General features: G+C 36.7%; 62 non-coding genes and 2 pseudogenes across 62 annotated transcripts; all 64 read right to left on the reverse strand.

Moving 5' to 3' along the window:
* Positions 1-153: 153 nt before the first annotated feature.
* LOC146928593 (5S ribosomal RNA) lies at positions 154-272 on the reverse strand. Its single transcript, XR_015008849.1, has one exon. It is a non-coding gene; the product is annotated as a 5S ribosomal RNA (ribosomal RNA).
* A 229-nt stretch (positions 273-501) lies between these two features.
* LOC146928594 (5S ribosomal RNA) lies at positions 502-620 on the reverse strand. Its single transcript, XR_015008930.1, has one exon. It is a non-coding gene; the product is annotated as a 5S ribosomal RNA (ribosomal RNA).
* A 229-nt stretch (positions 621-849) lies between these two features.
* LOC146928595 (5S ribosomal RNA) lies at positions 850-968 on the reverse strand. The gene has a single exon (XR_015008807.1). It is a non-coding gene; the product is annotated as a 5S ribosomal RNA (ribosomal RNA).
* A 229-nt stretch (positions 969-1,197) lies between these two features.
* LOC146928596 (5S ribosomal RNA) lies at positions 1,198-1,316 on the reverse strand. Its single transcript, XR_015008661.1, has one exon. It is a non-coding gene; the product is annotated as a 5S ribosomal RNA (ribosomal RNA).
* A 229-nt stretch (positions 1,317-1,545) lies between these two features.
* Positions 1,546-1,664, reverse strand: LOC146928597 (5S ribosomal RNA). Its single transcript, XR_015008941.1, has one exon. It is a non-coding gene; the product is annotated as a 5S ribosomal RNA (ribosomal RNA).
* Positions 1,665-1,893: 229 nt separating this feature from the next.
* LOC146928598 (5S ribosomal RNA) lies at positions 1,894-2,012 on the reverse strand. Its single transcript, XR_015008662.1, has one exon. It is a non-coding gene; the product is annotated as a 5S ribosomal RNA (ribosomal RNA).
* Positions 2,013-2,241: 229 nt separating this feature from the next.
* On the reverse strand, positions 2,242-2,360 carry LOC146928599 (5S ribosomal RNA). The gene has a single exon (XR_015008663.1). It is a non-coding gene; the product is annotated as a 5S ribosomal RNA (ribosomal RNA).
* A 229-nt stretch (positions 2,361-2,589) lies between these two features.
* On the reverse strand, positions 2,590-2,708 carry LOC146928600 (5S ribosomal RNA). Its single transcript, XR_015008847.1, has one exon. It is a non-coding gene; the product is annotated as a 5S ribosomal RNA (ribosomal RNA).
* A 229-nt stretch (positions 2,709-2,937) lies between these two features.
* On the reverse strand, positions 2,938-3,056 carry LOC146928601 (5S ribosomal RNA). The gene has a single exon (XR_015008664.1). It is a non-coding gene; the product is annotated as a 5S ribosomal RNA (ribosomal RNA).
* Positions 3,057-3,285: 229 nt separating this feature from the next.
* On the reverse strand, positions 3,286-3,404 carry LOC146928602 (5S ribosomal RNA). The gene has a single exon (XR_015008665.1). It is a non-coding gene; the product is annotated as a 5S ribosomal RNA (ribosomal RNA).
* A 229-nt stretch (positions 3,405-3,633) lies between these two features.
* Positions 3,634-3,752, reverse strand: LOC146928603 (5S ribosomal RNA). The gene has a single exon (XR_015008667.1). It is a non-coding gene; the product is annotated as a 5S ribosomal RNA (ribosomal RNA).
* Positions 3,753-3,981: 229 nt separating this feature from the next.
* LOC146928604 (5S ribosomal RNA) lies at positions 3,982-4,100 on the reverse strand. Its single transcript, XR_015008668.1, has one exon. It is a non-coding gene; the product is annotated as a 5S ribosomal RNA (ribosomal RNA).
* A 229-nt stretch (positions 4,101-4,329) lies between these two features.
* On the reverse strand, positions 4,330-4,448 carry LOC146928605 (5S ribosomal RNA). Its single transcript, XR_015008670.1, has one exon. It is a non-coding gene; the product is annotated as a 5S ribosomal RNA (ribosomal RNA).
* A 229-nt stretch (positions 4,449-4,677) lies between these two features.
* On the reverse strand, positions 4,678-4,796 carry LOC146928606 (5S ribosomal RNA). The gene has a single exon (XR_015008671.1). It is a non-coding gene; the product is annotated as a 5S ribosomal RNA (ribosomal RNA).
* Positions 4,797-5,025: 229 nt separating this feature from the next.
* Positions 5,026-5,144, reverse strand: LOC146928607 (5S ribosomal RNA). The gene has a single exon (XR_015008672.1). It is a non-coding gene; the product is annotated as a 5S ribosomal RNA (ribosomal RNA).
* Positions 5,145-5,373: 229 nt separating this feature from the next.
* Positions 5,374-5,492, reverse strand: LOC146928608 (5S ribosomal RNA). The gene has a single exon (XR_015008673.1). It is a non-coding gene; the product is annotated as a 5S ribosomal RNA (ribosomal RNA).
* Positions 5,493-5,721: 229 nt separating this feature from the next.
* On the reverse strand, positions 5,722-5,840 carry LOC146928609 (5S ribosomal RNA). The gene has a single exon (XR_015008674.1). It is a non-coding gene; the product is annotated as a 5S ribosomal RNA (ribosomal RNA).
* A 229-nt stretch (positions 5,841-6,069) lies between these two features.
* Positions 6,070-6,188, reverse strand: LOC146928610 (5S ribosomal RNA). The gene has a single exon (XR_015008675.1). It is a non-coding gene; the product is annotated as a 5S ribosomal RNA (ribosomal RNA).
* A 229-nt stretch (positions 6,189-6,417) lies between these two features.
* On the reverse strand, positions 6,418-6,536 carry LOC146928611 (5S ribosomal RNA). The gene has a single exon (XR_015008676.1). It is a non-coding gene; the product is annotated as a 5S ribosomal RNA (ribosomal RNA).
* A 229-nt stretch (positions 6,537-6,765) lies between these two features.
* LOC146928612 (5S ribosomal RNA) lies at positions 6,766-6,884 on the reverse strand. The gene has a single exon (XR_015008677.1). It is a non-coding gene; the product is annotated as a 5S ribosomal RNA (ribosomal RNA).
* A 229-nt stretch (positions 6,885-7,113) lies between these two features.
* LOC146928613 (5S ribosomal RNA) lies at positions 7,114-7,232 on the reverse strand. Its single transcript, XR_015008916.1, has one exon. It is a non-coding gene; the product is annotated as a 5S ribosomal RNA (ribosomal RNA).
* Positions 7,233-7,461: 229 nt separating this feature from the next.
* On the reverse strand, positions 7,462-7,580 carry LOC146928614 (5S ribosomal RNA). The gene has a single exon (XR_015008679.1). It is a non-coding gene; the product is annotated as a 5S ribosomal RNA (ribosomal RNA).
* Positions 7,581-7,809: 229 nt separating this feature from the next.
* On the reverse strand, positions 7,810-7,928 carry LOC146928615 (5S ribosomal RNA). The gene has a single exon (XR_015008680.1). It is a non-coding gene; the product is annotated as a 5S ribosomal RNA (ribosomal RNA).
* Positions 7,929-8,157: 229 nt separating this feature from the next.
* Positions 8,158-8,276, reverse strand: LOC146928616 (5S ribosomal RNA). Its single transcript, XR_015008681.1, has one exon. It is a non-coding gene; the product is annotated as a 5S ribosomal RNA (ribosomal RNA).
* Positions 8,277-8,505: 229 nt separating this feature from the next.
* Positions 8,506-8,624, reverse strand: LOC146928617 (5S ribosomal RNA). Its single transcript, XR_015008682.1, has one exon. It is a non-coding gene; the product is annotated as a 5S ribosomal RNA (ribosomal RNA).
* Positions 8,625-8,853: 229 nt separating this feature from the next.
* LOC146928618 (5S ribosomal RNA) lies at positions 8,854-8,972 on the reverse strand. The gene has a single exon (XR_015008809.1). It is a non-coding gene; the product is annotated as a 5S ribosomal RNA (ribosomal RNA).
* A 228-nt stretch (positions 8,973-9,200) lies between these two features.
* On the reverse strand, positions 9,201-9,319 carry LOC146928619 (5S ribosomal RNA). The gene has a single exon (XR_015009392.1). It is a non-coding gene; the product is annotated as a 5S ribosomal RNA (ribosomal RNA).
* A 229-nt stretch (positions 9,320-9,548) lies between these two features.
* LOC146928620 (5S ribosomal RNA) lies at positions 9,549-9,667 on the reverse strand. The gene has a single exon (XR_015009403.1). It is a non-coding gene; the product is annotated as a 5S ribosomal RNA (ribosomal RNA).
* Positions 9,668-9,896: 229 nt separating this feature from the next.
* On the reverse strand, positions 9,897-10,015 carry LOC146928621 (5S ribosomal RNA). The gene has a single exon (XR_015008683.1). It is a non-coding gene; the product is annotated as a 5S ribosomal RNA (ribosomal RNA).
* A 227-nt stretch (positions 10,016-10,242) lies between these two features.
* Positions 10,243-10,361, reverse strand: LOC146928622 (5S ribosomal RNA). The gene has a single exon (XR_015008684.1). It is a non-coding gene; the product is annotated as a 5S ribosomal RNA (ribosomal RNA).
* Positions 10,362-10,590: 229 nt separating this feature from the next.
* On the reverse strand, positions 10,591-10,709 carry LOC146928623 (5S ribosomal RNA). The gene has a single exon (XR_015009414.1). It is a non-coding gene; the product is annotated as a 5S ribosomal RNA (ribosomal RNA).
* Positions 10,710-10,938: 229 nt separating this feature from the next.
* Positions 10,939-11,057, reverse strand: LOC146928624 (5S ribosomal RNA). The gene has a single exon (XR_015008685.1). It is a non-coding gene; the product is annotated as a 5S ribosomal RNA (ribosomal RNA).
* A 227-nt stretch (positions 11,058-11,284) lies between these two features.
* On the reverse strand, positions 11,285-11,403 carry LOC146928625 (5S ribosomal RNA). Its single transcript, XR_015008686.1, has one exon. It is a non-coding gene; the product is annotated as a 5S ribosomal RNA (ribosomal RNA).
* Positions 11,404-11,632: 229 nt separating this feature from the next.
* Positions 11,633-11,751, reverse strand: LOC146928626 (5S ribosomal RNA). Its single transcript, XR_015008687.1, has one exon. It is a non-coding gene; the product is annotated as a 5S ribosomal RNA (ribosomal RNA).
* A 229-nt stretch (positions 11,752-11,980) lies between these two features.
* Positions 11,981-12,099, reverse strand: LOC146928627 (5S ribosomal RNA). Its single transcript, XR_015008842.1, has one exon. It is a non-coding gene; the product is annotated as a 5S ribosomal RNA (ribosomal RNA).
* Positions 12,100-12,328: 229 nt separating this feature from the next.
* LOC146928628 (5S ribosomal RNA) lies at positions 12,329-12,447 on the reverse strand. Its single transcript, XR_015008688.1, has one exon. It is a non-coding gene; the product is annotated as a 5S ribosomal RNA (ribosomal RNA).
* Positions 12,448-12,674: 227 nt separating this feature from the next.
* LOC146928629 (5S ribosomal RNA) lies at positions 12,675-12,793 on the reverse strand. The gene has a single exon (XR_015008690.1). It is a non-coding gene; the product is annotated as a 5S ribosomal RNA (ribosomal RNA).
* A 229-nt stretch (positions 12,794-13,022) lies between these two features.
* Positions 13,023-13,141, reverse strand: LOC146928630 (5S ribosomal RNA). Its single transcript, XR_015008691.1, has one exon. It is a non-coding gene; the product is annotated as a 5S ribosomal RNA (ribosomal RNA).
* Positions 13,142-13,370: 229 nt separating this feature from the next.
* LOC146928631 (5S ribosomal RNA) lies at positions 13,371-13,489 on the reverse strand. The gene has a single exon (XR_015008692.1). It is a non-coding gene; the product is annotated as a 5S ribosomal RNA (ribosomal RNA).
* A 229-nt stretch (positions 13,490-13,718) lies between these two features.
* LOC146928632 (5S ribosomal RNA) lies at positions 13,719-13,846 on the reverse strand (annotated as a pseudogene).
* A 229-nt stretch (positions 13,847-14,075) lies between these two features.
* On the reverse strand, positions 14,076-14,194 carry LOC146928633 (5S ribosomal RNA). Its single transcript, XR_015008693.1, has one exon. It is a non-coding gene; the product is annotated as a 5S ribosomal RNA (ribosomal RNA).
* Positions 14,195-14,421: 227 nt separating this feature from the next.
* On the reverse strand, positions 14,422-14,540 carry LOC146928634 (5S ribosomal RNA). Its single transcript, XR_015008694.1, has one exon. It is a non-coding gene; the product is annotated as a 5S ribosomal RNA (ribosomal RNA).
* A 229-nt stretch (positions 14,541-14,769) lies between these two features.
* Positions 14,770-14,888, reverse strand: LOC146928635 (5S ribosomal RNA). Its single transcript, XR_015008695.1, has one exon. It is a non-coding gene; the product is annotated as a 5S ribosomal RNA (ribosomal RNA).
* Positions 14,889-15,117: 229 nt separating this feature from the next.
* Positions 15,118-15,236, reverse strand: LOC146928636 (5S ribosomal RNA). Its single transcript, XR_015008696.1, has one exon. It is a non-coding gene; the product is annotated as a 5S ribosomal RNA (ribosomal RNA).
* A 229-nt stretch (positions 15,237-15,465) lies between these two features.
* LOC146928637 (5S ribosomal RNA) lies at positions 15,466-15,584 on the reverse strand. The gene has a single exon (XR_015008697.1). It is a non-coding gene; the product is annotated as a 5S ribosomal RNA (ribosomal RNA).
* Positions 15,585-15,813: 229 nt separating this feature from the next.
* On the reverse strand, positions 15,814-15,932 carry LOC146928638 (5S ribosomal RNA). Its single transcript, XR_015008884.1, has one exon. It is a non-coding gene; the product is annotated as a 5S ribosomal RNA (ribosomal RNA).
* A 229-nt stretch (positions 15,933-16,161) lies between these two features.
* On the reverse strand, positions 16,162-16,280 carry LOC146928639 (5S ribosomal RNA). Its single transcript, XR_015009426.1, has one exon. It is a non-coding gene; the product is annotated as a 5S ribosomal RNA (ribosomal RNA).
* A 229-nt stretch (positions 16,281-16,509) lies between these two features.
* LOC146928640 (5S ribosomal RNA) lies at positions 16,510-16,628 on the reverse strand. Its single transcript, XR_015008913.1, has one exon. It is a non-coding gene; the product is annotated as a 5S ribosomal RNA (ribosomal RNA).
* A 227-nt stretch (positions 16,629-16,855) lies between these two features.
* LOC146928641 (5S ribosomal RNA) lies at positions 16,856-16,974 on the reverse strand. Its single transcript, XR_015008698.1, has one exon. It is a non-coding gene; the product is annotated as a 5S ribosomal RNA (ribosomal RNA).
* Positions 16,975-17,235: 261 nt separating this feature from the next.
* On the reverse strand, positions 17,236-17,354 carry LOC146928642 (5S ribosomal RNA). Its single transcript, XR_015008699.1, has one exon. It is a non-coding gene; the product is annotated as a 5S ribosomal RNA (ribosomal RNA).
* A 229-nt stretch (positions 17,355-17,583) lies between these two features.
* LOC146928643 (5S ribosomal RNA) lies at positions 17,584-17,702 on the reverse strand. The gene has a single exon (XR_015008701.1). It is a non-coding gene; the product is annotated as a 5S ribosomal RNA (ribosomal RNA).
* A 227-nt stretch (positions 17,703-17,929) lies between these two features.
* Positions 17,930-18,048, reverse strand: LOC146928644 (5S ribosomal RNA). The gene has a single exon (XR_015008844.1). It is a non-coding gene; the product is annotated as a 5S ribosomal RNA (ribosomal RNA).
* A 229-nt stretch (positions 18,049-18,277) lies between these two features.
* LOC146928645 (5S ribosomal RNA) lies at positions 18,278-18,396 on the reverse strand. Its single transcript, XR_015008702.1, has one exon. It is a non-coding gene; the product is annotated as a 5S ribosomal RNA (ribosomal RNA).
* Positions 18,397-18,623: 227 nt separating this feature from the next.
* Positions 18,624-18,742, reverse strand: LOC146928646 (5S ribosomal RNA). Its single transcript, XR_015008703.1, has one exon. It is a non-coding gene; the product is annotated as a 5S ribosomal RNA (ribosomal RNA).
* A 229-nt stretch (positions 18,743-18,971) lies between these two features.
* On the reverse strand, positions 18,972-19,090 carry LOC146928647 (5S ribosomal RNA). The gene has a single exon (XR_015008704.1). It is a non-coding gene; the product is annotated as a 5S ribosomal RNA (ribosomal RNA).
* A 229-nt stretch (positions 19,091-19,319) lies between these two features.
* Positions 19,320-19,447, reverse strand: LOC146928648 (5S ribosomal RNA; annotated as a pseudogene).
* A 229-nt stretch (positions 19,448-19,676) lies between these two features.
* Positions 19,677-19,795, reverse strand: LOC146928649 (5S ribosomal RNA). The gene has a single exon (XR_015008705.1). It is a non-coding gene; the product is annotated as a 5S ribosomal RNA (ribosomal RNA).
* Positions 19,796-20,022: 227 nt separating this feature from the next.
* On the reverse strand, positions 20,023-20,141 carry LOC146928650 (5S ribosomal RNA). Its single transcript, XR_015008706.1, has one exon. It is a non-coding gene; the product is annotated as a 5S ribosomal RNA (ribosomal RNA).
* Positions 20,142-20,370: 229 nt separating this feature from the next.
* Positions 20,371-20,489, reverse strand: LOC146928651 (5S ribosomal RNA). Its single transcript, XR_015008707.1, has one exon. It is a non-coding gene; the product is annotated as a 5S ribosomal RNA (ribosomal RNA).
* A 229-nt stretch (positions 20,490-20,718) lies between these two features.
* On the reverse strand, positions 20,719-20,837 carry LOC146928652 (5S ribosomal RNA). Its single transcript, XR_015008708.1, has one exon. It is a non-coding gene; the product is annotated as a 5S ribosomal RNA (ribosomal RNA).
* Positions 20,838-21,066: 229 nt separating this feature from the next.
* On the reverse strand, positions 21,067-21,185 carry LOC146928653 (5S ribosomal RNA). Its single transcript, XR_015008709.1, has one exon. It is a non-coding gene; the product is annotated as a 5S ribosomal RNA (ribosomal RNA).
* A 229-nt stretch (positions 21,186-21,414) lies between these two features.
* On the reverse strand, positions 21,415-21,533 carry LOC146928654 (5S ribosomal RNA). Its single transcript, XR_015008964.1, has one exon. It is a non-coding gene; the product is annotated as a 5S ribosomal RNA (ribosomal RNA).
* A 229-nt stretch (positions 21,534-21,762) lies between these two features.
* LOC146928655 (5S ribosomal RNA) lies at positions 21,763-21,881 on the reverse strand. The gene has a single exon (XR_015009437.1). It is a non-coding gene; the product is annotated as a 5S ribosomal RNA (ribosomal RNA).
* A 229-nt stretch (positions 21,882-22,110) lies between these two features.
* Positions 22,111-22,229, reverse strand: LOC146928656 (5S ribosomal RNA). The gene has a single exon (XR_015008914.1). It is a non-coding gene; the product is annotated as a 5S ribosomal RNA (ribosomal RNA).
* Between the last annotated feature and the right edge of the window lie 28 nt (positions 22,230-22,257).

Below are 22,257 nucleotides of genomic sequence, written 5' to 3' on the forward strand. Positions count from 1 at the left end.
AAGAATAGAGAGTTAGGTTGCGTTAATTAACGAAAAAAATGAAATACAATCGAAGTTTATTTTTCAAAAACGACGTAAAATTACGCTAATTAACAAAAAGAACACGAAATTTTGGCAAAAAGAGGTGCAAAGAACACGAAATTTTGGCAAAAAGAGGTGCAACACAAGGACTTCCCAGGAGGTCACCCATCCTAGTACTACTCTCGTCCAAGCACGCTTAACTGCGGAGTTCTGATGGGATCCGGTGCATTAGTGCTGGTATGATCGCACCTGAAAGTAAAGCGTTGTAATTGTATATATGCATTTCTAAGTTTATTTTTCATTAAAGACGTCAAATTACGCTAATTAAAGAATAGAGAGTTAGGTTGCGTTAATTAACGAAAAAAATGAAATACAATCGAAGTTTATTTTTCAAAAACGACGTAAAATTACGCTAATTAACAAAAAGAACACGAAATTTTGGCTAAAAGAGGTGCAAAGAACACGAAATTTTGGCAAAAAGAGGTGCAACACAAGGACTTCCCAGGAGGTCACCCATCCTAGTACTACTCTCGCCCAAGCACGCTTAACTGCCGAGTTCTGATGGGATCCGGTGCATTAGTGCTGGTATGATCGCACCTGAAAGTAAAGCGTTGTAATTGTATATATGCATTTCTAAGTTTATTTTTCATTAAAGACGTCAAATTACGCTAATTAAAGAATAGAGTGTTTGGTTGCGTTAATTAACGAAAAAAATGAAATACAATCGAAGTTTATTTTTCAAAAACGACGTAAAATTACGCTAATTAACAAAAAGAACACGAAATTTTGGCAAAAAGAGGTGCAAAGAACACGAAATTTTGGCAAAAAGAGGTGCAACACAAGGACTTCCCAGGAGGTCACCCATCCTAGTACTTCTCTCGCCCAAGCACGCTTAACTGCGGAGTTCTGATGGGATCCGGTGCATTAGTGCTGGTATGATCGCACCTGAAAGTAAAGCGTTGTAATTGTATATATGCATTTCTAAGTTTATTTTTCATTAAAGACGTCAAATTACGCTAATTAAAGAATAGAGAGTTAGGTTGCGTTAATTAACGAAAAAAATGAAATACAATCGAAGTTTATTTTTCAAAAACGACGTAAAATTACGCTAATTAACAAAAAGAACACGAAATTTTGGCAAAAAGAGGTGCAAAGAACACAAAATTTTGGCAAAAAGAGGTGCAACACAAGGACTTCCCAGGAGGTCACCCATCCTAGTACTACTCTCGCCCAAGCACGCTTAACTGCGGAGTTCTGATGGGATCCGGTGCATTAGTGCTGGTATGATCGCACCTGAAAGTAAAGCGTTGTAATTGTATATATGCATTTCTAAGTTTATTTTTCATTAAAGACGTCAAATTACGCTAATTAAAGAATAGAGAGTTAGGTTGCGTTAATTAACGAAAAAAATGAAATACAATCGAAGTTTATTTTTCAAAAACGACGTAAAATTACGCTAATTAACAAAAAGAACACGAAATTTTGGCAAAAAGAGGTGCAAAGAACACGAAATTTTGGCAAAAAGAGGTGCAACACAAGGACTTCCCAGGAGGTCACCCATCCTAGTACTACTCTCGCCCAAGCACGCTTAACTGCGGTGTTCTGATGGGATCCGGTGCATTAGTGCTGGTATGATCGCACCTGAAAGTAAAGCGTTGTAATTGTATATATGCATTTCTAAGTTTATTTTTCATTAAAGACGTCAAATTACGCTAATTAAAGAATAGAGAGTTAGGTTGCGTTAATTAACGAAAAAAATGAAATACAATCGAAGTTTATTTTTCAAAAACGACGTAAAATTACGCTAATTAACAAAAAGAACACGAAATTTTGGCAAAAAGAGGTGCAAAGAACACGAAATTTTGGCAAAAAGAGGTGCAACACAAGGACTTCCCAGGAGGTCACCCATCCTAGTACTACTCTCGCCCAAGCACGCTTAACTGCGGAGTTCTGATGGGATCCGGTGCATTAGTGCTGGTATGATCGCACCTAAAAGTAAAGCGTTGTAATTGTATATATGCATTTCTAAGTTTATTTTTCATTAAAGACGTCAAATTACGCTAATTAAAGAATAGAGAGTTAGGTTGCGTTAATTAACGAAAAAAATGAAATACAATCGAAGTTTATTTTTCAAAAACGACGTAAAATTACGCTAATTAACAAAAAGAACACGAAATTTTGGCAAAAAGAGGTGCAAAGAACACAAAATTTTGGCAAAAAGAGGTGCAACACAAGGACTTCCCAGGAGGTCACCCATCCTAGTACTACTCTCGCCCAAGCACGCTTAACTGCGGAGTTCTGATGGGATCCGGTGCATTAGTGCTGGTATGATCGCACCTGAAAGTAAAGCGTTGTAATTGTATATATGCATTTCTAAGTTTATTTTTCATTAAAGACGTCAAATTACGCTAATTAAAGAATAGAGAGTTAGGTTGCGTTAATTAACGAAAAAAATGAAATACAATCGAAGTTTATTTTTCAAAAACGACGTAAAATTACGCTAATTAACAAAAAGAACACGAAATTTTGGCAAAAAGAGGTGCAAAGAACACGAAATTTTGGCAAAAAGAGGTGCAACACAAGGACTTCCCAGGAGGTCACCCATCCTAGTACTACTCTCGCCCAAGCACGCTTAACTGCGGAGTTCTGATGGGATCCGGCGCATTAGTGCTGGTATGATCGCACCTGAAAGTAAAGCGTTGTAATTGTATATATGCATTTCTAAGTTTATTTTTCATTAAAGACGTCAAATTACGCTAATTAAAGAATAGAGAGTTAGGTTGCGTTAATTAACGAAAAAAATGAAATACAATCGAAGTTTATTTTTCAAAAACGACGTAAAATTACGCTAATTAACAAAAAGAACACGAAATTTTGGCAAAAAGAGGTGCAAAGAACACGAAATTTTGGCAAAAAGAGGTGCAACACAAGGACTTCCCAGGAGGTCACCCATCCTAGTACTACTCTCGCCCAAGCACGCTTAACTGCGGAGTTCTGATGGGATCCGGTGCATTAGTGCTGGTATGATCGCACCTGAAAGTAAAGCGTTGTAATTGTATATATGCATTTCTAAGTTTATTTTTCATTAAAGACGTCAAATTACGCTAATTAAAGAATAGAGAGTTAGGTTGCGTTAATTAACGAAAAAAATGAAATACAATCGAAGTTTATTTTTCAAAAACGACGTAAAATTACGCTAATTAACAAAAAGAACACGAAATTTTGGCAAAAAGAGGTGCAAAGAACACGAAATTTTGGCAAAAAGAGGTGCAACACAAGGACTTCCCAGGAGGTCACCCATCCTAGTACTACTCTCGCCCAAGCACGCTTAACTGCGGAGTTCTGATGGGATCCGGTGCATTAGTGCTGGTATGATCGCACCTGAAAGTAAAGCGTTGTAATTGTATATATGCATTTCTAAGTTTATTTTTCATTAAAGACGTCAAATTACGCTAATTAAAGAATAGAGAGTTAGGTTGCGTTAATTAACGAAAAAAATGAAATACAATCGAAGTTTATTTTTCAAAAACGACGTAAAATTACGGTAATTAACAAAAAGAACACGAAATTTTGGCAAAAAGAGGTGCAAAGAACACGAAATTTGGGCAAAAAGAGGTGCAACACAAGGACTTCCCAGGAGGTCACCCATCCTAGTACTACTCTCGCCCAAGCACGCTTAACTGCGGAGTTCTGATGGGATCCGGTGCATTAGTGCTGGTATGATCGCACCTGAAAGTAAAGCGTTGTAATTGTATATATGCATTTCTAAGTTTATTTTTCATTAAAGACGTCAAATTAAGCTAATTAAAGAATAGAGTGTTAGGTTGCGTTAATTAACGAAAAAAATGAAATACAATCGAAGTTTATTTTTCAAAAACGACGTAAAATTACGCTAATTAACAAAAAGAACACGAAATTTTGGCAAAAAGAGGTGCAAAGAACACGAAATTTTGGCAAAAAGAGGTGCAACACAAGGACTTCCCAGGAGGTCACCCATCCTAGTACTACTCTCGCCCAAGCACGCTTAACTGCGGAGTTCTGATGGGATCCGGTGCATTAGTGCTGGTATGATCGCACCTGAAAGTAAAGCGTTGTAATTGTATATATGCATTTCTAAGTTTATTTTTCATTAAAGACGTCAAATTACGCTAATTAAAGAATAGAGTGTTAGGTTGCGTTAATTAACGAAAAAAATGAAATACAATCGAAGTTTATTTTTCAAAAACGACGTAAAATTACGCTAATTAACAAAAAGAACACGAAATTTTGGCAAAAAGAGGTGCAAAGAACACGAAATTTTGGCAAAAAGAGGTGCAACACAAGGACTTCCCAGGAGGTCACCCATCCTAGTACTACTCTCGCCCAAGCACGCTTAACTGCGGAGTTCTGATGGGATCCGGTGCATTAGTGCTGGTATGATCGCACCTGAAAGTAAAGCGTTGTAATTGTATATATGCATTTCTAAGTTTATTTTTCATTAAAGACGTCAAATTACGCTAATTAAAGAATAGAGTGTTAGGTTGCGTTAATTAACGAAAAAAATGAAATACAATCGAAGTTTATTTTTCAAAAACGACGTAAAATTACGCTAATTAACAAAAAGAACACGAAATTTTGGCAAAAAGAGGTGCAAAGAACACGAAATTTTGGCAAAAAGAGGTGCAACACAAGGACTTCCCAGGAGGTCACCCATCCTAGTACTACTCTCGCCCAAGCACGCTTAACTGCGGAGTTCTGATGGGATCCGGTGCATTAGTGCTGGTATGATCGCACCTGAAAGTAAAGCGTTGTAATTGTATATATGCATTTCTAAGTTTATTTTTCATTAAAGACGTCAAATTACGCTAATTAAAGAATAGAGTGTTAGGTTGCGTTAATTAACGAAAAAAATGAAATACAATCGAAGTTTATTTTTCAAAAACGACGTAAAATTACGCTAATTAACAAAAAGAACACGAAATTTTGGCAAAAAGAGGTGCAAAGAACACGAAATTTTGGCAAAAAGAGGTGCAACACAAGGACTTCCCAGGAGGTCACCCATCCTAGTACTACTCTCGCCCAAGCACGCTTAACTGCGGAGTTCTGATGGGATCCGGTGCATTAGTGCTGGTATGATCGCACCTGAAAGTAAAGCGTTGTAATTGTATATATGCATTTCTAAGTTTATTTTTCATTAAAGACGTCAAATTACGCTAATTAAAGAATAGAGTGTTAGGTTGCGTTAATTAACGAAAAAAATGAAATACAATCGAAGTTTATTTTTCAAAAACGACGTAAAATTACGCTAATTAACAAAAAGAACACGAAATTTTGGCAAAAAGAGGTGCAAAGAACACGAAATTTTGGCAAAAAGAGGTGCAACACAAGGACTTCCCAGGAGGTCACCCATCCTAGTACTACTCTCGCCCAAGCACGCTTAACTGCGGAGTTCTGATGGGATCCGGTGCATTAGTGCTGGTATGATCGCACCTGAAAGTAAAGCGTTGTAATTGTATATATGCATTTCTAAGTTTATTTTTCATTAAAGACGTCAAATTACGCTAATTAAAGAATAGAGTGTTAGGTTGCGTTAATTAACGAAAAAAATGAAATACAATCGAAGTTTATTTTTCAAAAACGACGTAAAATTACGCTAATTAACAAAAAGAACACGAAATTTTGGCAAAAAGAGGTGCAAAGAACACGAAATTTTGGCAAAAAGAGGTGCAACACAAGGACTTCCCAGGAGGTCACCCATCCTAGTACTACTCTCGCCCAAGCACGCTTAACTGCGGAGTTCTGATGGGATCCGGTGCATTAGTGCTGGTATGATCGCACCTGAAAGTAAAGCGTTGTAATTGTATATATGCATTTCTAAGTTTATTTTTCATTAAAGACGTCAAATTACGCTAATTAAAGAATAGAGTGTTAGGTTGCGTTAATTAACGAAAAAAATGAAATACAATCGAAGTTTATTTTTCAAAAACGACGTAAAATTACGCTAATTAACAAAAAGAACACGAAATTTTGGCAAAAAGAGGTGCAAAGAACACGAAATTTTGGCAAAAAGAGGTGCAACACAAGGACTTCCCAGGAGGTCACCCATCCTAGTACTACTCTCGCCCAAGCACGCTTAACTGCGGAGTTCTGATGGGATCCGGTGCATTAGTGCTGGTATGATCGCACCTGAAAGTAAAGCGTTGTAATTGTATATATGCATTTCTAAGTTTATTTTTCATTAAAGACGTCAAATTACGCTAATTAAAGAATAGAGTGTTAGGTTGCGTTAATTAACGAAAAAAATGAAATACAATCGAAGTTTATTTTTCAAAAACGACGTAAAATTACGCTAATTAACAAAAAGAACACGAAATTTTGGCAAAAAGAGGTGCAAAGAACACGAAATTTTGGCAAAAAGAGGTGCAACACAAGGACTTCCCAGGAGGTCACCCATCCTAGTACTACTCTCGCCCAAGCACGCTTAACTGCGGAGTTCTGATGGGATCCGGTGCATTAGTGCTGGTATGATCGCACCTGAAAGTAAAGCGTTGTAATTGTATATATGCATTTCTAAGTTTATTTTTCATTAAAGACGTCAAATTACGCTAATTAAAGAATAGAGTGTTAGGTTGCGTTAATTAACGAAAAAAATGAAATACAATCGAAGTTTATTTTTCAAAAACGACGTAAAATTACGCTAATTAACAAAAAGAACACGAAATTTTGGCAAAAAGAGGTGCAAAGAACACGAAATTTTGGCAAAAAGAGGTGCAACACAAGGACTTCCCAGGAGGTCACCCATCCTAGTACTACTCTCGCCCAAGCACGCTTAACTGCGGAGTTCTGATGGGATCCGGTGCATTAGTGCTGGTATGATCGCACCTGAAAGTAAAGCGTTGTAATTGTATATATGCATTTCTAAGTTTATTTTTCATTAAAGACGTCAAATTACGCTAATTAAAGAATAGAGTGTTAGGTTGCGTTAATTAACGAAAAAAATGAAATACAATCGAAGTTTATTTTTCAAAAACGACGTAAAATTACGCTAATTAACAAAAAGAACACGAAATTTTGGCAAAAAGAGGTGCAAAGAACACGAAATTTTGGCAAAAAGAGGTGCAACACAAGGACTTCCCAGGAGGTCACCCATCCTAGTACTACTCTCGCCCAAGCACGCTTAACTGTGGAGTTCTGATGGGATCCGGTGCATTAGTGCTGGTATGATCGCACCTGAAAGTAAAGCGTTGTAATTGTATATATGCATTTCTAAGTTTATTTTTCATTAAAGACGTCAAATTACGCTAATTAAAGAATAGAGTGTTAGGTTGCGTTAATTAACGAAAAAAATGAAATACAATCGAAGTTTATTTTTTAAAAACGACGTAAAATTACGCTAATTAACAAAAAGAACACGAAATTTTGGCAAAAAGAGGTGCAAAGAACACGAAATTTTGGCAAAAAGAGGTGCAACACAAGGACTTCCCAGGAGGTCACCCATCCTAGTACTACTCTCGCCCAAGCACGCTTAACTGCGGAGTTCTGATGGGATCCGGTGCATTAGTGCTGGTATGATCGCACCTGAAAGTAAAGCGTTGTAATTGTATATATGCATTTCTAAGTTTATTTTTCATTAAAGACGTCAAATTACGCTAATTAAAGAATAGAGTGTTAGGTTGCGTTAATTAACGAAAAAAATGAAATACAATCGAAGTTTATTTTTCAAAAACGACGTAAAATTACGCTAATTAACAAAAAGAACACGAAATTTTGGCAAAAAGAGGTGCAAAGAACACGAAATTTTGGCAAAAAGAGGTGCAACACAAGGACTTCCCAGGAGGTCACCCATCCTAGTACTACTCTCGCCCAAGCACGCTTAACTGCGGAGTTCTGATGGGATCCGGTGCATTAGTGCTGGTATGATCGCACCTGAAAGTAAAGCGTTGTAATTGTATATATGCATTTCTAAGTTTATTTTTCATTAAAGACGTCAAATTACGCTAATTAAAGAATAGAGTGTTAGGTTGCGTTAATTAACGAAAAAAATGAAATACAATCGAAGTTTATTTTTCAAAAACGACGTAAAATTACGCTAATTAACAAAAAGAACACGAAATTTTGGCAAAAAGAGGTGCAAAGAACACGAAATTTTGGCAAAAAGAGGTGCAACACAAGGACTTCCCAGGAGGTCACCCATCCTAGTACTACTCTCGCCCAAGCACGCTTAACTGCGGAGTTCTGATGGGATCCGGTGCATTAGTGCTGGTATGATCGCACCTGAAAGTAAAGCGTTGTAATTGTATATATGCATTTCTAAGTTTATTTTTCATTAAAGACGTCAAATTACGCTAATTAAAGAATAGAGTGTTAGGTTGCGTTAATTAACGAAAAAAATGAAATACAATCGAAGTTTATTTTTCAAAAACGACGTAAAATTACGCTAATTAACAAAAAGAACACGAAATTTTGGCAAAAAGAGGTGCAAAGAACACGAAATTTTGGCAAAAAGAGGTGCAACACAAGGACTTCCCAGGAGGTCACCCATCCTAGTACTACTCTCGCCCAAGCACGCTTAACTGCGGAGTTCTGATGGGATCCGGTGCATTAGTGCTGGTATGATCGCACCTGAAAGTAAAGCGTTGTAATTGTATATATGCATTTCTAAGTTTATTTTTCATTAAAGACGTCAAATTACGCTAATTAAAGAATAGAGTGTTAGGTTGCGTTAATTAACGAAAAAAATGAAATACAATCGAAGTTTATTTTTCAAAAACGACGTAAAATTACTCTAATTAACAAAAAGAACACGAAATTTTGGCAAAAAGAGGTGCAAAGAACACGAAATTTTGGCAAAAAGAGGTGCAACACAAGGACTTCCCAGGAGGTCACCCATCCTAGTACTACTCTCGCCCAAGCACGCTTAACTGCGGAGTTCTGATGGGATCCGGTGCATTAGTGCTGGTATGATTGCACCTGAAAGTAAAGCGTTGTAATTGTATATATGCATTTCTAAGTTTATTTTTCATTAAAGACGTCAAATTACGCTAATTAAAGAATAGAGTGTTAGGTTGCGTTAATTAACAAAAAAATGAAATACAATCGAAGTTTATTTTTCAAAAACGACGTAAAATTACGCTAATTAACAAAAAGAACACGAAATTTTGGCAAAAAGAGGTGCAAAGAACACGAAATTTTGGCAAAAAGAGGTGCAACACAAGGACTTCCCAGGAGGTCACCCATCCTAGTACTACTCTCGCCCAAGCACGCTTAACTGCGGAGTTCTGATGGGATCCGGTGCATCAGTGCTGGTATGATCGCACCTGAAAGTAAAGCGTTGTAATTGTATATATGCATTTCTAAGTTTATTTTTCATTAAAGACGTCAAATTACGCTAATTAAAGAATAGAGTGTTAGGTTGCGTTAATTAACGAAAAAAATGAAATACAATCGAAGTTTATTTTTCAAAAACGACGTAAAATTACGCTAATTAACAAAAAGAACACGAAATTTTGGCAAAAAGAGGTGCAAAGAACACGAAATTTTGGCAAAAAGAGGTGCAACACAAGGACTTCCCAGGAGGTCACCCATCCTAGTACTACTCTCGCCCAAGCACGCTTAACTGCGGAGTTCTGATGGGATCCGGTGCATCAGTGCTGGTATGATCGCACCTGAAAGTAAAGCGTTGTAATTGTATATATGCATTTCTAAGTTTATTTTTCATTAAAGACGTCAAATTACGCTAATTAAAGAATAGAGAGTTAGGTTGCGTTAATTAACGAAAAAAATGAAATACAATCGAAGTTTATTTTTCAAAAACGACGTAAAATTACGCTAATTAACAAAAAGAACACGAAATTTTGGCAAAAAGAGGTGCAAAGAACACGAAATTTTGGCAAAAAGAGGTGCAACACAAGGACTTCCCAGGAGGTCACCCATCCTAGTACTACTCTCGCCCAAGCACGCTTAACTGCGGAGTTCTGATGGGATCCGGTGCATTAGTGCTGGTATGATCGCACCTGAAAGTAAAGCGTTGTAATTGTATATATGCATTTCTAAGTTTATTTTTCATTAAAGACGTCAAATTACGCTAATTAAAGAATAGAGTGTTAGGTTGCGTTAATTAACGAAAAAAATGAAATACAATCGAAGTTTATTTTTCAAAAACGACGTAAAATTACTAATTAACAAAAAGAACACGAAATTTTGGCAAAAAGAGGTGCAAAGAACACGAAATTTTGGCAAAAAGAGGTGCAACACAAGGACTTCCCAGGAGGTCACCCATCCTAGTACTACTCTCGCCCAAGCACGCTTAACTGCGGAGTTCTGATGGGATCCGGTGCATTAGTGCTGGTATGATCGCACCTGAAAGTAAAGCGTTGTAATTGTATATATGCATTTCTAAGTTTATTTTTCATTAAAGACGTCAAATTACGCTAATTAAAGAATAGAGTGTTAGGTTGCGTTAATTAACGAAAAAAATGAAATACAATCGAAGTTTATTTTTCAAAAACGACGTAAAATTACGCTAATTAACAAAAAGAACACGAAATTTTGGCAAAAAGAGGTGCAAAGAACACGAAATTTTGGCAAAAAGAGGTGCAACACAAGGACTTCCCAGGAGGTCACCCATCCTAGTACTACTCTCGCCCAAGCACGCTTAACTGCGGAGTTCTGATGGGATCCGGTGCATCAGTGCTGGTATGATCGCACCTGAAAGTAAAGCGTTGTAATTGTATATATGCATTTCTAAGTTTATTTTTCATTAAAGACGTCAAATTACGCTAATTAAAGAATAGAGAGTTAGGTTGCGTTAATTAACGAAAAAAATGAAATACAATCGAAGTTTATTTTTCAAAAACGACGTAAAATTACGCTAATTAACAAAAAGAACACGAAATTTTGGCAAAAAGAGGTGCAAAGAACACGAAATTTTGGCAAAAAGAGGTGCAACACAAGGACTTCCCAGGAGGTCACCCATCCTAGTACTACTCTCGCCCAAGCACGCTTAACTGCGGAGTTCTGATGGGATCCGGTGCATTAGTGCTGGTATGATCGCACCTGAAAGTAAAGCGTTGTAATTGTATATATGCATTTCTAAGTTTATTTTTCATTAAAGACGTCAAATTACGCTAATTAAAGAATAGAGTGTTAGGTTGCGTTAATTAACGAAAAAAATGAAATACAATCGAAGTTTATTTTTCAAAAACGACGTAAAATTACTAATTAACAAAAAGAACACGAAATTTTGGCAAAAAGAGGTGCAAAGAACACGAAATTTTGGCAAAAAGAGGTGCAACACAAGGACTTCCCAGGAGGTCACCCATCCTAGTACTACTCTCGCCCAAGCACGCTTAACTGCGGAGTTCTGATGGGATCCGGTGCATTAGTGCTGGTATGATCGCACCTGAAAGTAAAGCGTTGTAATTGTATATATGCATTTCTAAGTTTATTTTTCATTAAAGACGTCAAATTACGCTAATTAAAGAATAGAGTGTTAGGTTGCGTTAATTAACGAAAAAAATGAAATACAATCGAAGTTTATTTTTCAAAAACGACGTAAAATTACGCTAATTAACAAAAAGAACACGAAATTTTGGCAAAAAGAGGTGCAAAGAACACGAAATTTTGGCAAAAAGAGGTGCAACACAAGGACTTCCCAGGAGGTCACCCATCCTAGTACTACTCTCGCCCAAGCACGCTTAACTGCGGAGTTCTGATGGGATCCGGTGCATTAGTGCTGGTATGATCGCACCTGAAAGTAAAGCGTTGTAATTGTATATATGCATTTCTAAGTTTATTTTTCATTAAAGACGTCAAATTACGCTAATTAAAGAATAGAGTGTTAGGTTGCGTTAATTAACGAAAAAAATGAAATACAATCGAAGTTTATTTTTCAAAAACGACGTAAAATTACGCTAATTAACAAAAAGAACACGAAATTTTGGCAAAAAGAGGTGCAAAGAACACGAAATTTTGGCAAAAAGAGGTGCAACACAAGGACTTCCCAGGAGGTCACCCATCCTAGTACTACTCTCGCCCAAGCACACTTAACTGCGGAGTTCTGATGGGATCCGGTGCATCAGTGCTGGTATGATCGCACCTGAAAGTAAAGCGTTGTAATTGTATATATGCATTTCTAAGTTTATTTTTCATTAAAGACGTCAAATTACGCTAATTAAAGAATAGAGAGTTAGGTTGCGTTAATTAACGAAAAAAATGAAATACAATCGAAGTTTATTTTTCAAAAACGACGTAAAATTACGCTAATTAACAAAAAGAACACGAAATTTTGGCAAAAAGAGGTGCAAAGAACACGAAATTTTGGCAAAAAGAGGTGCAACACAAGGACTTCCCAGGAGGTCACCCATCCTAGTACTACTCTCGCCCAAGCACGCTTAACTGCGGAGTTCTGATGGGATCCGGTGCATTAGTGCTGGTATGATCGCACCTGAAAGTAAAGCGTTGTAATTGTATATATGCATTTCTAAGTTTATTTTTCATTAAAGACGTCAAATTACGCTAATTAAAGAATAGAGTGTTAGGTTGCGTTAATTAACGAAAAAAATGAAATACAATCGAAGTTTATTTTTCAAAAACGACGTAAAATTACTAATTAATAAAAAGAACACGAAATTTTGGCAAAAAGAGGTGCAAAGAACACGAAATTTTGGCAAAAAGAGGTGCAACACAAGGACTTCCCAGGAGGTCACCCATCCTAGTACTACTCTCGCCCAAGCACGCTTAACTGCGGAGTTCTGATGGGATCCGGTGCATTAGTGCTGGTATGATCGCACCTGAAAGTAAAGCGTTGTAATTGTATATATGCATTTCTAAGTTTATTTTTCATTAAAGACGTCAAATTACGCTAATTAAAGAATAGAGTGTTAGGTTGCGTTAATTAACGAAAAAAATGAAATACAATCGAAGTTTATTTTTCAAAAACGACGTAAAATTACGCTAATTAACAAAAAGAACACGAAATTTTGGCAAAAAGAGGTGCAAAGAACACGAAATTTTGGCAAAAAGAGGTGCAACACAAGGACTTCCCAGGAGGTCACCCATCCTAGTACTACTCTCGCCCAAGCACGCTTAACTGCGGAGTTCTGATGGGATCCGGTGCATTAGTGCTGGTATGATCGCACCTGAAAGTAAAGCGTTGTAATTGTATATATGCATTTCTAAGTTTATTTTTCATTAAAGACGTCAAATTACGCTAATTAAAGAATAGAGAGTTAGGTTGCGTTAATTAACGAAAAAAATGAAATACAATCGAAGTTTATTTTTCAAAAACGACGTAAAATTACGCTAATTAACAAAAAGAACACGAAATTTTGGCAAAAAGAGGTGCAAAGAACACGAAATTTTGGCAAAAAGAGGTGCAACACAAGGACTTCCCAGGAGGTCACCCATCCTAGTACTACTCTCGCCCAAGCACGCTTAACTGCGGAGTTCTGATGGGATCCGGTGCATTAGTGCTGGTATGATCGCACCTGAAAGTAAAGCGTTGTAATTGTATATATGCATTTCTAAGTTTATTTTTCATTAAAGACGTCAAATTACGCTAATTAAAGAATAGAGAGTTAGGTTGCGTTAATTAACGAAAAAAATGAAATACAATCGAAGTTTATTTTTCAAAAACGACGTAAAATTACGCTAATTAACAAAAAGAACACGAAATTTTGGCAAAAAGAGGTGCAACGAACACGAAATTTTGGCAAAAAGAGGTGCAACACAAGGACTTCCCAGGAGGTCACCCATCCTAGTACTACTCTCGCCCAAGCACGCTTAACACGCTTAACTGCGGAGTTCTGATGGGATCCGGTGCATTAGTGCTGGTATGATCGCACCTGAAAGTAAAGCGTTGTAATTGTATATATGCATTTCTAAGTTTATTTTTCATTAAAGACGTCAAATTACGCTAATTAAAGAATAGAGTGTTAGGTTGCGTTAATTAACGAAAAAAATGAAATACAATCGAAGTTTATTTTTCAAAAACGACGTAAAATTACGCTAATTAACAAAAAGAACACGAAATTTTGGCAAAAAGAGGTGCAAAGAACACGAAATTTTGGCAAAAAGAGGTGCAACACAAGGACTTCCCAGGAGGTCACCCATCCTAGTACTACTCTCGCCCAAGCACGCTTAACTGCGGAGTTCTGATGGGATCCGGTGCATTAGTGCTGGTATGATCGCACCTGAAAGTAAAGCGTTGTAATTGTATATATGCATTTCTAAGTTTATTTTTCATTAAAGACGTCAAATTACGCTAATTAAAGAATAGAGTGTTAGGTTGCGTTAATTAACGAAAAAAATGAAATACAATCGAAGTTTATTTTTCAAAAACGACGTAAAATTACTAATTAACAAAAAGAACACGAAATTTTGGCAAAAAGAGGTGCAAAGAACACGAAATTTTGGCAAAAAGAGGTGCAACACAAGGACTTCCCAGGAGGTCACCCATCCTAGTACTACTCTCGCCCAAGCACGCTTAACTGCGGAGTTCTGATGGGATCCGGTGCATTAGTGCTGGTATGATCGCACCTGAAAGTAAAGCGTTGTAATTGTATATATGCATTTCTAAGTTTATTTTTCATTAAAGACGTCAAATTACGCTAATTAAAGAATAGAGTGTTAGGTTGCGTTAATTAACGAAAAAAATGAAATACAATCGAAGTTTATTTTTCAAAAACGACGTAAAATTACGCTAATTAACAAAAAGAACACGAAATTTTGGCAAAAAGAGGTGCAAAGAACACGAAATTTTGGCAAAAAGAGGTGCAACACAAGGACTTCCCAGGAGGTCACCCATCCTAGTACTACTCTCGCCCAAGCACGCTTAACTGCGGAGTTCTGATGGGATCCGGTGCATTAGTGCTGGTATGATCGCACCTGAAAGTAAAGCGTTGTAATTGTATATATGCATTTCTAAGTTTATTTTTCATTAAAGACGTCAAATTACGCTAATTAAAGAATAGAGAGTTAGGTTGCGTTAATTAACGAAAAAAATGAAATACAATCGAAGTTTATTTTTCAAAAACGACGTAAAATTACGCTAATTAACAAAAAGAACACGAAATTTTGGCAAAAAGAGGTGCAAAGAACACGAAATTTTGGCAAAAAGAGGTGCAACACAAGGACTTCCCAGGAGGTCACCCATCCTAGTACTACTCTCGCCCAAGCACGCTTAACTGCGGAGTTCTGATGGGATCCGGTGCATTAGTGCTGGTATGATCGCACCTGAAAGTAAAGCGTTGTAATTGTATATATGCATTTCTAAGTTTATTTTTCATTAAAGACGTCAAATTACGCTAATTAAAGAATAGAGAGTTAGGTTGCGTTAATTAACGAAAAAAATGAAATACAATCGAAGTTTATTTTTCAAAAACGACGTAAAATTACGCTAATTAACAAAAAGAACACGAAATTTTGGCAAAAAGAGGTGCAACGAACACGAAATTTTGGCAAAAAGAGGTGCAACACAAGGACTTCCCAGGAGGTCACCCATCCTAGTACTACTCTCGCCCAAGCACGCTTAACTGCGGAGTTCTGATGGGATCCGGTGCATTAGTGCTGGTATGATCGCACCTGAAAGTAAAGCGTTGTAATTGTATATATGCATTTCTAAGTTTATTTTTCATTAAAGACGTCAAATTACGCTAATTAAAGAATAGAGTGTTAGGTTGCGTTAATTAACGAAAAAAATGAAATACAATCGAAGTTTATTTTTCAAAAACGACGTAAAATTACGCTAATTAACAAAAAGAACACGAAATTTTGGCAAAAAGAGGTGCAAAGAACACGAAATTTTGGCAAAAAGAGGTGCAACACAAGGACTTCCCAGGAGGTCACCCATCCTAGTACTACTCTCACCCAAGCACGCTTAACTGCGGAGTTCTGATGGGATCCGGTGCATTAGTGCTGGTATGATCGCACCTGAAAGTAAAGCGTTGTAATTGTATATATGCATTTCTAAGTTTATTTTTCATTAAAGATGTCAAATTACGCTAATTAAAGAATAGAGAGTTAGGTTGTGTTAATTAACGAAAAAAATGAAATACAATCGAAGTTTATTTTTCAAAAACGACGTAAAATTACGCTAATTAACAAAAAGAACACGAAATTTTGGCAAAAAGAGGTGCAAAGAACACGAAATTTTGGCAAAAAGAGGTGCAACACAAGGACTTCCCAGGAGGTCACCCATCCTAGTACTACTCTCGCCCAAGCACGCTTAACTGCGGAGTTCTGATGGGATCCGGTGCATCAGTGCTGGTATGATCGCACCTGAAAGTAAAGCGTTGTAATTGTATATATGCATTTCTAAGTTTATTTTTCATTAAAGACGTCAAATTACGCTAATTAAAGAATAGAGAGTTAGGTTGCGTTAATTAACGAAAAAAATGAAATACAATCGAAGTTTATTTTTCAAAAACGACGTAAAATTACGCTAATTAACAAAAAGAACACGAAATTTTGGCAAAAAGAGGTGCAAAGAACACGAAATTTTGGCAAAAAGAGGTGCACCACAAGGACTTCCCAGGAGGTCACCCATCCTAGTACTACTCTCGCCCAAGCACGCTTAACTGCGGAGTTCTGATGGGATCCGGTGCATTAGTGCTGGTATGATCGCACCTGAAAGTAAAGCGTTGTAATTGTATATATGCATTTCTAAGTTTATTTTTCATTAAAGACGTCAAATTACGCTAATTAAAGAATAGAGTGTTAGGTTGCGTTAATTAACGAAAAAAATGAAATACAATCGAAGTTTATTTTTCAAAAACGACGTAAAATTACTAATTAACAAAAAGAACACGAAATTTTGGCAAAAAGAGGTGCAAAGAACACGAAATTTTGGCAAAAAGAGGTGCAACACAAGGACTTCCCAGGAGGTCACCCATCCTAGTACTACTCTCGCCCAAGCACGCTTAACTGCGGAGTTCTGATGGGATCCGGTGCATTAGTGCTGGTATGATCGCACCTGAAAGTAAAGCGTTGTAATTGTATATATGCATTTCTAAGTTTATTTTTCATTAAAGACGTCAAATTACGCTAATTAAAGAATAGAGAGTTAGGTTGCGTTAATTAACGAAAAAAATGAAATACAATCGAAGTTTATTTTTCAAAAACGACGTAAAATTACGCTAATTAACAAAAAGAACACGAAATTTTGGCAAAAAGAGGTGCAAAGAACACGAAATTTTGGCAAAAAGAGGTGCAAAGAACACGAAATTTTGGCAAAAAGAGGTGCAACACAAGGACTTCCCAGGAGGTCACCCATCCTAGTACTACTCTCGCCCAAGCACGCTTAACTGCGGAGTTCTGATGGGATCCGGTGCATTAGTGCTGGTATGATCGCACCTGAAAGTAAAGCGTTGTAATTGTATATATGCATTTCTAAGTTTATTTTTCATTAAAGACGTCAAATTACGCTAATTAAAGAATAGAGAGTTAGGTTGCGTTAATTAACGAAAAAAATGAAATACAATCGAAGTTTATTTTTCAAAAACGACGTAAAATTACGCTAATTAACAAAAAGAACACGAAATTTTGGCAAAAAGAGGTGCAAAGAACACGAAATTTTGGCAAAAAGAGGTGCAACACAAGGACTTCCCAGGAGGTCACCCATCCTAGTACTACTCTCGCCCAAGCACGCTTAACTGCGGAGTTCTGATGGGATCCGGTGCATTAGTGCTGGTATGATCGCACCTGAAAGTAAAGCGTTGTAATTGTATATATGCATTTCTAAGTTTATTTTTCATTAAAGACGTCAAATTACGCTAATTAAAGAATAGAGTGTTAGGTTGCGTTAATTAACGAAAAAAATGAAATACAATCGAAGTTTATTTTTCAAAAACGACGTAAAATTACTAATTAACAAAAAGAACACGAAATTTTGGCAAAAAGAGGTGCAAAGAACACGAAATTTTGGCAAAAAGAGGTGCAACACAAGGACTTCCCAGGAGGTCACCCATCCTAGTACTACTCTCGCCCAAGCACACTTAACTGCGGAGTTCTGATGGGATCCGGTGCATTAGTGCTGGTATGATCGCACCTGAAAGTAAAGCGTTGTAATTGTATATATGCATTTCTAAGTTTATTTTTCATTAAAGACGTCAAATTACGCTAATTAAAGAATAGAGAGTTAGGTTGCGTTAATTAACGAAAAAAATGAAATACAATCGAAGTTTATTTTTCAAAAACGACGTAAAATTACGCTAATTAACAAAAAGAACACGAAATTTTGGCAAAAAGAGGTGCAAAGAACACGAAATTTTGGCAAAAAGAGGTGCAACACAAGGACTTCCCAGGAGGTCACCCATCCTAGTACTACTCTCGCCCAAGCACGCTTAACTGCGGAGTTCTGATGGGATCCGGTGCATTAGTGCTGGTATGATCGCACCTGAAAGTAAAGCGTTGTAATTGTATATATGCATTTCTAAGTTTATTTTTCATTAAAGACGTCAAATTACGCTAATTAAAGAATAGAGTGTTAGGTTGCGTTAATTAACGAAAAAAATGAAATACAATCGAAGTTTATTTTTCAAAAACGACGTAAAATTACTAATTAACAAAAAGAACACGAAATTTTGGCAAAAAGAGGTGCAAAGAACACGAAATTTTGGCAAAAAGAGGTGCAACACAAGGACTTCCCAGGAGGTCACCCATCCTAGTACTACTCTCGCCCAAGCACGCTTAACTGCGGAGTTCTGATGGGATCCGGTGCATTAGTGCTGGTATGATCGCACCTGAAAGTAAAGCGTTGTAATTCTATATATGCATTTCTAAGTTTATTTTTCATTAAAGACGTCAAATTACGCTAATTAAAGAATAGAGAGTTAGGTTGCGTTAATTAACGAAAAAAATGAAATACAATCGAAGTTTATTTTTCAAAAACGACGTAAAATTACGGTAATTAACAAAAAGAACACGAAATTTTGGCAAAAAGAGGTGCAAAGAACACGAAATTTTGGCAAAAAGAGGTGCAACACAAGGACTTCCCAGGAGGTCACCCATCCTAGTACTACTCTCGCCCAAGCACGCTTAACTGCGGAGTTCTGATGGGATCCGGTGCATTAGTGCTGGTATGATCGCACCTGAAAGTAAAGCGTTGTAATTGTATATATGCATTTCTAAGTTTATTTTTCATTAAAGACGTCAAATTACGCTAATTAAAGAATAGAGAGTTAGGTTGCGTTAATTAACGAAAAAAATGAAATACAATCGAAGTTTATTTTTCAAAAACGACGTAAAATTACGCTAATTAACAAAAAGAACACGAAATTTTGGCAAAAAGAGGTGCAACGAACACGAAATTTTGGCAAAAAGAGGTGCAACGAAAGGACTTCCCAGGAGGTCACCCATCCTAGTACTACTCTCGCCCAAGCACGCTTAACACGCTTAACTGCGGAGTTCTGATGGGATCCGGTGCATTAGTGCTGGTATGATCGCACCTGAAAGTAAAGCGTTGTAATTGTATATATGCATTTCTAAGTTTATTTTTCATTAAAGACGTCAAATTACGCTAATTAAAGAATAGAGTGTTAGGTTGCGTTAATTAACGAAAAAAATGAAATACAATCGAAGTTTATTTTTCAAAAACGACGTAAAATTACGCTAATTAACAAAAAGAACACGAAATTTTGGCAAAAAGAGGTGCAAAGAACACGAAATTTTGGCAAAAAGAGGTGCAACACAAGGACTTCCCAGGAGGTCACCCATCCTAGTACTACTCTCGCCCAAGCACGCTTAACTGCGGAGTTCTGATGGGATCCGGTGCATTAGTGCTGGTATGATCGCACCTGAAAGTAAAGCGTTGTAATTGTATATATGCATTTCTAAGTTTATTTTTCATTAAAGACGTCAAATTACGCTAATTAAAGAATAGAGTGTTAGGTTGCGTTAATTAACGAAAAAAATGAAATACAATCGAAGTTTATTTTTCAAAAACGACGTAAAATTACTAATTAACAAAAAGAACACGAAATTTTGGCAAAAAGAGGTGCAAAGAACACGAAATTTTGGCAAAAAGAGGTGCAACACAAGGACTTCCCAGGAGGTCACCCATCCTAGTACTACTCTCGCCCAAGCACGCTTAACTGCGGAGTTCTGATGGGATCCGGTGCATTAGTGCTGGTATGATCGCACCTGAAAGTAAAGCGTTGTAATTGTATATATGCATTTCTAAGTTTATTTTTCATTAAAGACGTCAAATTACGCTAATTAAAGAATAGAGTGTTAGGTTGCGTTAATTAACGAAAAAAATGAAATACAATCGAAGTTTATTTTTCAAAAACGACGTAAAATTACGCTAATTAACAAAAAGAACACGAAATTTTGGCAAAAAGAGGTGCAAAGAACACGAAATTTTGGCAAAAAGAGGTGCAACACAAGGACTTCCCAGGAGGTCACCCATCCTAGTACTACTCTCGCCCAAGCACGCTTAACTGCGGAGTTCTGATGGGATCCGGTGCATTAGTGCTGGTATGATCGCACCTGAAAGTAACGCGTTGTAATTGTATATATGCATTTCTAAGTTTATTTTTCATTAAAGACGTCAAATTACGCTAATTAAAGAATAGAGAGTTAGGTTGCGTTAATTAACGAAAAAAATGAAATACAATCGAAGTTTATTTTTCAAAAACGACGTAAAATTACGCTAATTAACAAAAAGAACACGAAATTTTGGCAAAAAGAGGTGCAAAGAACACGAAATTTTGGCAAAAAGAGGTGCAACACAAGGACTTCCCAGGAGGTCACCCATCCTAGTACTACTCTCGCCCAAGCACGCTTAACTGCGGAGTTCTGATGGGATCCGGTGCATTAGTGCTGGTATGATCGCACCTGAAAGTAAAGCGTTGTAATTGTATATATGCATTTCTAAGTTTATTTTTCATTAAAGACGTCAAATTACGCTAATTAAAGAATAGAGAGTTAGGTTGCGTTAATTAACGAAAAAAATGAAATACAATCTAAGTTTATTTTTCAAAAACGACGTAAAATTACGCTAATTAACAAAAAGAACACGAAATTTTGGCAAAAAGAGGTGCAACGAACACGAAATTTTGGCAAAAAGAGGTGCAACACAAGGACTTCCCAGGAGGTCACCCATCCTAGTACTACTCTCGCCCAAGCACGCTTAACTGCGGAGTTCTGATGGGATCCGGTGCATTAGTGCTGGTATGATCGCACCTGAAAGTAAAGCGTTGTAATTGTATATATGCATTTCTAAGTTTATTTTTCATTAAAGACGTCAAATTACGCTAATTAAAGAATAGAGTGTTAGGTTGCGTTAATTAACGAAAAAAATGAAATACAATCGAAGTTTATTTTTCAAAAACGACGTAAAATTACGCTAATTAACAAAAAGAACACGAAATTTTGGCAAAAAGAGGTGCAAAGAACACGAAATTTTGGCAAAAAGAGGTGCAACACAAGGACTTCCTAGGAGGTCACCCATCCTAGTACTACTCTCACCCAAGCACGCTTAACTGCGGAGTTCTGATGGGATCCGGTGCATTAGTGCTGGTATGATCGCACCTGAAAGTAAAGCGTTGTAATTGTATATATGCATTTCTAAGTTTATTTTTCATTAAAGATGTCAAATTACGCTAATTAAAGAATAGAGAGTTAGGTTGTGTTAATTAACGAAAAAAATGAAATACAATCGAAGTTTATTTTTCAAAAACGACGTAAAATTACGCTAATTAACAAAAAGAACACGAAATTTTGGCAAAAAGAGGTGCAAAGAACACGAAATTTTGGCAAAAAGAGGTGCAACACAAGGACTTCCCAGGAGGTCACCCATCCTAGTACTACTCTCGCCCAAGCACGCTTAACTGCGGAGTTCTGATGGGATCCGGTGCATCAGTGCTGGTATGATCGCACCTGAAAGTAAAGCGTTGTAATTGTATATATGCATTTCTAAGTTTATTTTTCATTAAAGACGTCAAATTACGCTAATTAAAGAATAGAGAGTTAGGTTGCGTTAATTAACGAAAAAAATGAAATACAATCGAAGTTTATTTTTCAAAAACGACGTAAAATTACGCTAATTAACAAAAAGAACACGAAATTTTGGCAAAAAGAGGTGCAAAGAACACGAAATTTTGGCAAAAAGAGGTGCACCACAAGGACTTCCCAGGAGGTCACCCATCCTAGTACTACTCTCGCCCAAGCACGCTTAACTGCGGAGTTCTGATGGGATCCGGTGCATTAGTGCTGGTATGATCGCACCTGAAAGTAAAGCGTTGTAATTGTATATAT

This window comes from Medicago sativa, chromosome 4 (genome assembly GCF_051527215.1).
Source record: "Medicago sativa cultivar Bolivia chromosome 4, Bolivia_mono, whole genome shotgun sequence".
In the NCBI taxonomy this organism is placed as follows: domain Eukaryota; kingdom Viridiplantae; phylum Streptophyta; class Magnoliopsida; order Fabales; family Fabaceae; genus Medicago; species Medicago sativa.